The sequence below is a fragment of the Balaenoptera acutorostrata genome, chromosome X, assembly GCF_949987535.1.
Source record: "Balaenoptera acutorostrata chromosome X, mBalAcu1.1, whole genome shotgun sequence".
NCBI classification, from domain to species: domain Eukaryota; kingdom Metazoa; phylum Chordata; class Mammalia; order Artiodactyla; family Balaenopteridae; genus Balaenoptera; species Balaenoptera acutorostrata.
Genome location: NC_080085.1, coordinates 47,352,749 through 47,360,806, shown reverse-complemented (window position 1 = coordinate 47,360,806; position 8,058 = coordinate 47,352,749).

Sequence of the window (8,058 nt, the reverse complement as noted above, 5' to 3'; positions counted from 1 at the left end):
GAAATAAATATGATATTGTATGTCAATTATACTTTAATAAAAAAGAAACACATTTACATATAAAGAATCATATAAAGACAAAGCAATGGAGAAAATTATACCATGCCAACTCTAATCTAAATAAAGCTGCAGTGGCTATACTAATTTCAGACAAAGAAAACTTCAGAACAAGTAAAATCATATGAATAAAGAGGGGTATTATATAATAATAAAGAGGTAATTTCTCCAAGAGGACATAACAATCCTTAATGTGTACATTCCAATCAGCAGAGTGTCAAAATACGTGAAGAAAAAATCTGATAGAACTTCGAGGAGAAATAGATGAATTCACTATTATACTTGGAAACTTCAACAACTGTCTATCAGAAATGGAAAGATCCATTAGACAGAAAATCAGTAAGAGCACAGTTGAACTCAATAGCACCATCAGTCAACTTGATTGATTAATTAATCCACCAATAGCAGAATATAGATTATTTTCAAGTTCACATGGAACATTAATCAAAATAGATCACATACTGGATTATAAAACACACCTTAACAATTTTCAAAGAATGGAAATCATATAATCTATGCTTTCAATCCACAATGGAATTAAAGGAGAAATCAATAACAGAAGGATAATTGGGGGGGAAAAAACCCAAATACTTGGAGATTAAACAACACACTTCTAAATAAAAAATGGTTCAAAGAACAAATCTCAAGAGAAATAAAAAACTACTGTTAATTAAATGAAAATGAAAATACAACTTATCAAAATTTGTGAGAATAAATTAAGAAGTATTACCTCTGCTTCTATATTCTGCAAGAAATTTTAGATAATTGGTATAATTTCTTTCTTAAATGTTAGATGGACTTCTCCAGTGAAAAATTCTGGGCTGAGTGCCTTATCTTTTGAACATGTATTAATTATAGGTTCAATTTCTTTAATAGATATAAACCTATTCTCTTTGCCTATTTATTCTTGTGTGAGTTTTTGCAGATTGTGTCTTTCAAGGGGTTGGTTCATTTTATCTAGGTTATCAAATTTATGGACATAGAGTTGTTCATAGTATTCCTTTATTATCCTTTTGATGCCCATCGAATCTCAATGTGATTTCTTTAATTTATGGTTGCCAATAAAAAGTCAAATAACAATCAAGCTAAGAAGAAAGAAAAGAGAATTTTACTCGAACCAAACTGAGGATTATAACTCGGGAAACAGATTCTGAGAAGTCCTGAGAACTGCTCAATTGATCAGGAGTTAGAAATGCAGTTTTATACATTTTTGAGACAAAGCAATTATGTAGCATATTGACAGGTTAGCATTGTGCACATAGTTCAATCAACAAAGTTTTTTTTCAATTATGCATGTACAGACAAGACTTTGGTCAATGGGACCCCTTGTATGAGATGAAAAAGAAATATATTAATCATAGAATTACAACATTATAACGCTGACATCTGAGAAAAGGGTCCAACTTCTTCTCAAAGGTTGATTTCATCCTCCTGCTTTAAGGAGGTCTGGTTAATGTATAATGTAGATGCACATTGCACATTGGAAAAGGCTTTCCACAAAGGGGGCATGTCATTTTGTTTTTTGTTTTCTTTCTGTCTTAGCTTGATTGTCCTGCCATAGACTATTTGTGATTTTCCTCATCATGGTATTAGTATTTTGTGTCTGATGGGAAGGCAGTTTCATGTGCACAGTCTTTTGACTGCACTGGATCACATAAGAATGAACATGTAATGCTTACATATCAAGAGATAAAGAGCTGTGCCACTGCTGTGCTTACCATCTTGTGTGGGAATATTTTTCCCAGTTTAATGCTCAATATGTGTTCCTTTTTTCTGCTCACACATGTGCATCAATGACCCTCAGACATGCCCTCAGTTTTCAGTACTTTTGATTCCACAGGGGGAACATTGGGTCTTTTTCTTGCAGCAAGAGAGGAGTGTACATATCCAAGTGTCCTACACCAACTGCCGGGGTGGGGAGTACCCAATAACCATATGGGAAACTCGTACATTATTGGATCTGATCTTGCTCTGTCTCTTCTCTATGAAAGTAAAGTGTTGTTCCAACCAGTGATTGACTGTTTTGTGTTTTCCTTGGCTGCTCTGATCCAATGGGCAGAAGCATTAGGAGTCTGCCCCTGGGATTAGTAACCAGTGTTCAGGGTGCTGATGTCCTGTGACAGATAGCTGGTGCAAGATACACTACTTAGCCATATCATTTTTTTTAACTTAGGTTGGCTAGTGGCTTATAGATTTTATTGATCTTCTCCAAGATCCATTTCACTGATTTTTTTCTATTGGTTTATTTTCAATGTCATAGATTTTTGCTCTAATTTTTAGTTTTTATTTCCTTCTGCTTACTTTTAATTTAATTTAGTCTTCTTTTTCTAGTTTCCTAAGGTAGAAGCTTAGATTATTGATTTTTAGTGTTTTCTTTCTTTCTAGTATATACATTCAAAGCTATAAATTTCCCTCTAATTTTCACTGAATTGTACAAATTTTGATGTTGTATTTCCATTTTCATTTAGTTCTATTTTATTTTTTATTTTATTTGTACATTATTCTTTTATTCTACTTTATTTTATTGTGGAAAGATCATTTAATGTGAGATCTATCCTCTTGTATGTTTAGTGTACTATATATTATTATTGATATAGGTACAATGTTGTTCAGCAGATTTCTAGAGCTTATTCATCTTGCTTGACTGAAATGTAATGCCTATTATTAGCAATTCCCTATTTCCCCCTCCACCTAGCCCCTAGAAACAACCATTCCTCTCTTTGATTCCATGATTTTTTTTCTTTTTTTTGTCAGTTTTTTTTAACATCTTTATTGGAGTGTAATTGCTTTACAATGGTGTGTTAGTGTCTGTTTTACAACAAAGTGAATCAGCTATACATATACATATAACCCCATATCTCCTCCTTCTTGCGTCTCCCTGCCTCCTACCCTCCCTATCCCACCCCTCTAGTTGGTCACAAAGCACCAAGCTGATCTCCCTATGCTATGCGGCTGCTTCCCACTAGCTATCTGTTTTACATTTGGTAGTATATATAAGTCCATGCCACTCTCTCACTTCGTCCCAGCTTACCCTTTGCCCTCCCCGTGTCCTCAAGTCCATGGAATCAGGCAGTACTTGTCTTTCTGTGACTTGCTTCTTTCATTTAGCATAGTGTCTATAAGGTTCATCTATGATGTGTCACATATTGCAGAATTTCTTTCTCTTTTAAGGCTGAATAATATCCCATTGTACATATATACCACATTTTCTTTATATATTCATTGGTCAATAGACATTAAGTTGTTTTCACAGAATAGCTATTGCAAATAATGTTGAAATGAACATAGGAATGCTAGTATCAATTTGATATTCTGCCTTCAATCCTTTTGGGTAAATATTCAGAAGTGAGATTGCTGAATTGTGTAGTAGCTCCAGTTTTAATTTTTTGAGGACTCTCCATACTATTTTCCAGAGCAGCTGCACCATTTTGCATTTCCACCAACAGCATTCAAGGGTTCAAATTTCTTGTTACCTCTTATCATTTGTTTTTAGGAATATAGTTTTTTTTATAGAAGTAATAAAAGGAATATACCACACAAATATTTTACACACAAAACATCTCAGAAACACAAAGATGGAAGTGAATTTTTATAGTTTATTCACACTGAGTCTAGAATACTAGGTGACCTATTGTCACCTTTAAAAAATAGAATCTTGTCACATCTCTTGAATACAAATTTAATTTACCTTTTTGATAATAGCCATCCTAACAGGTATAAGGCAATATGTCACTGTGGTTTTGATTTGCATTTCTTTGATAATTATTGATGTTGAGCACCTTTTCATGTACCTGTTGATCATTTGTATATCTCCTTTGGATATTGTTTGTTCAGTGCCTTTGACCATTTTTAATTGGATTCTTTCTTTCTTTCTGTTTTGCTATTGAGTTGAATGAGACACTTACAATTTTGGACATTAATCCCTTATCAGATATATGGTTTGCAAATATTTTCTCCCATTTCATGGGTTGCCTTTTCATTTTTTGATTTTTACTTTTGCTGTGGAGAAACTGTTCGTTTGCTGCTGTCCAACTTGTTTATTTTTGCTTTTGTTGCTTATGCTTTTTATGACATATCCAAAAAATTATTGCCAAGACCAATGTCAAGGAGCTTTTATCCTGTGTTTTCATGAAGGAGTTTTACAGTTTTGGGTCTTGTGTTTCTCTTTACTCTATTTCGAGTCAATTTTTGTGAATGGTGCAAGACAGGGGTCCAATTTCATTCTTTTGCATGTGAATATACAGTTTTCCTAGCATCATTTCTTGAAGTCTATCATTTCCCTATGGAGTCTTCTTGGCTCCTGTTTTGAGTTGGTCTTGCCTATCAATAATTATGTTATTGACTAGAAATGCCTGGGAGTACTGACCTGGGCCCATACTATATGTGGCAATCCCCCACAGATATTTCCCCATTTGGAGCCAATGTTGTGGCTGGACTGGCCCTTATGGTTCTTATAATTACTGAGAGACACACTTTAGCAGCAAGCATCAGGGAACTTTGAAAAGCCAAGGTCTATTACTTACAGGTCCTGGAGAGTACCCAGAACACCAGGGACCACAAAGCAAGGTCATGAAAAGAGAGAGAGAAAGAGCAAAAACCTGGGGTTCTGTTTTTACTGGGCTTGAGAGTGGGGTACTTAGGCTTTCTTGGGTCTACTCTTTTTTTCTTCCAGTTTTATTGTGATATAATTGACATACAATACAGCAGTGTATAATTTTAATGTATACAGCATGATGTTTTGACTTACATACATCATGAAATGATTACCACAATACATTTAATGAACATCCATCATCTCTTATAGATACAAAATTAAAGAAATAGAAAAAAAAAATTTTCCTTGTGTGAGAACTCAGGATTTACTCTGTAAATCTGTACATCAGTGTTAATTATATTTATCATATTGTACATTACATCCAGAGTACTTATTTATCTTATAACTGAAAGTTTCTACCTTTGACTACTTTCATTCAATTCACCCTCCATCCACCCACCGCTCCTGGTAATCACAAATATGATCTCTTTTTCTACAAGTTTGTTTGTTTGTTTTGAAGTATAACTGAGCTACAGTACAATGTTAGTTCCTGGTATGCAACATAGTGATTCAATATTTCTATACATTTCAAAATGTTCATCATGATAAGTCTAGTTACCATCTGTCAACACACAAAGATATTACATAATTATCCACTATATTACCCATACTGTGCATTTCATACCAATGGCTCAGTTGTTTTCTAAGTGGAAGTTTGTACCTCTTAATCTTCCTCACTTATTTTCACTCCTCTGCACCTTAATTTTTAACAACCACCAGTTTTTTCTCTGTATCTATGGCTTTATTTCTGTTTAATTAGATTTAGCTATGATCATTTGTTTTTTACATTGAAAATACAAGTGAAAATATAGAGTATTTGTCTTTCTCTGTCTGACTTGTTTCAATTAGCATAATACCAACTTAGTCCAACCATGCTGTTGTAAATGGCAAGATTTTTTTAACATATTTACTAGAGTATAATTGCTTTACAATGGTGTGTCAGTTTCTGCTTTATAACAAAGTGAATCAGTTATACATATACATATGTTCCCATATCTCTTCCCTCTTGCATCTCCCACCCTCCCACCCTCCCTATCCCACCCCTATAGGTGGTCACAAAGCACCAAGCTGATCTCCCTGTGCTATGCGGCTGCTTCCCACTAGCTATCTATTCTATATTTGGTAGTGTATATATGTCCATGCCACTTTCTCACTTTGTCCCAGCTTACGCTTCCCCTTCCCCGTATCTTCAAGTCCATTCTCTAGTAGGTCTGCATCTTTAATCCCGTCTTGCCCCTAGGTTCTTCTGACCATTTTCTCTTATTTTTTAGATTCCATATATATGTGGTAGCGTATGGTATTTGTTTTTCTCTTTCTGACTTACTTCACTCTGTATGACAGTCTCTAGGTCTACCCACCTCACTACAAATAACTCAGTTTTGTTCCTTCTTATGTTCCTTTTTATGAGTAATATTCCATTGTATATATGTGCCACATCTTCTTTATCCGTTCATCTGTTGATGGACACTTAGGCTGCTTCCATGTCTTGACTATTGTAAATAGAGCTGCAATGAACATTTTGGTACATGACTCTTTTTGAATTATGGTTTTCTCAGGGTATATGCCCAGTAGTGGGATTGCAGGGTCATATGGTAATTCTATTTTTAGTTTTTTAAGGAACCTCCATACTGTTCTCCATAGTGGCTGTATCAATTTACATTCCCACCAACAGTGCAAGAGTGTTCCCTTTTCTCCACACCCTCTCCAGCATTTATTGTTTCTAGATTTTTTGAAGATAACCATTCTGACCGGAGTGAGATTACATCTCATTGTAGATTTGATTTGCATTTCTCTAATGATTAATGATGTTGAGCATTCTTTCATGTGTTTGTTGGCCATCTGTATATCTCCTTTGGGGAAATTTCTATTTAGGTCTTCTGCCCATTTTTGGATTGGGTTGTTGTTTTTTTTTTTTTTGATATTGAGCTGCATGAGTTGCTTGTATGTTTTGGAGATTAATCCTTTGTCAGTTGCCTCATTTGCAAATATTTTCTCCCATTCTGAGGGTTGTCTTTTGGTCTTGTTTATGGTTTCCTTTGCTGTGCAAAAGCTTTTAAGTTTCATTAGGTCCCATTTGTTTATTTTTGTTTTTATTTCCATTTCTCTAGGAGCTGGGTCAAAAAGGATCTTGCTGTGATTTATGTCATAGAGTGTTCTGCCTATGTTTTCCTCTAAGAGTTTGATGGTGTCTGGCCTTACATTTAGGTCTTTAATCCATTTTGAGTTTATTTTTGTGTATGGTGTTAGGGAGTGTTCTAATTTCATACTTTTACATGTAGCTGTCCAGTTTTCCCAGCACCACTTATTGAAGAGGCTGTCTTTTCTCCACTGTATATTCTTGTCTCCTTTATCGAAGATAAGGTGACCATATGTGTGTGGGTTTATCTCTGGGCTTTTTATCCTGTTCCATTGATCTATATTTCCGTTTTTGTGCCAGTACCATACTGTCTTGATTACTGTAGCTTTGTAGTATAGTCTGAAGTCAGGGAGCCTGATTCCTCCAACTCCGTTTTTCTTTCTCAAGATTGCTTTGGCTATTCGGGGTCTTTTGTGTTTCCATACAAAGTGTGAAATGTTTTGTTCTAGTTCTGTGAAAAATGCCAGTGGTAGTTTGATAGGCATTGCATTGAATCTGTAGATTGCTTTTGGTAGTAGAGTCATTTTCACAATGTTGATTCTTCCAATCCAAGAACATGGTATATCTCTCCATCTATTTGTATCATCTTTAATTTCTTTCATCAGTGTCTTATAATTTTCTGCATACAGGTCTTTTGTCTCCTTAGGTAGGTTTATTCTAGATATTTTATTCTTTTTGTTGCAGTGGTAAATGGGAGTGTTTTCTTAATTTCACTTTCAGATTTTTCATCATTGGTGTATAGGAATGCAAGAGAGTTCTGTGCATTAATTTTGTATACTGCTACTTTACCAAATTCACAAATGGCAAGATTTTATTCATTTTTATGGGTGAATAGCATTCCACTGTGTGTGTGTGTGTCTATCTATCACATCTTTATTCATTCATCTCTTGATGAGTACTTTGGTTTCTTCCATATCTTGGCTATAAGTTTGCAATGAACATAGGGGTGCATATATCTTTTCAAATTAGTGATTTCCTTTTCTTTGAACAAATACTTGAGTAAATTGCTGGATTGTATTTTTAATCCTCTGAGGAATCTCCATAATGTCTGTCCTAATTTACATTCCCACCAACAGTGCACAAGGGTTTCCTTTTCTCCACATCTCCTCCAATATTTTTTTTCTTGTCTTTTTGATAATAGCCCTTCTGATAAGTGTGAGCTGATATCTCATTGTGGTTTTGACATGCATTTCCCTGATGATTAGTGATGTTGAGAATCCTTTCATGTGTATGATGTTTATCTGTAAGTCTTCTTTGGAAAAATATCTAT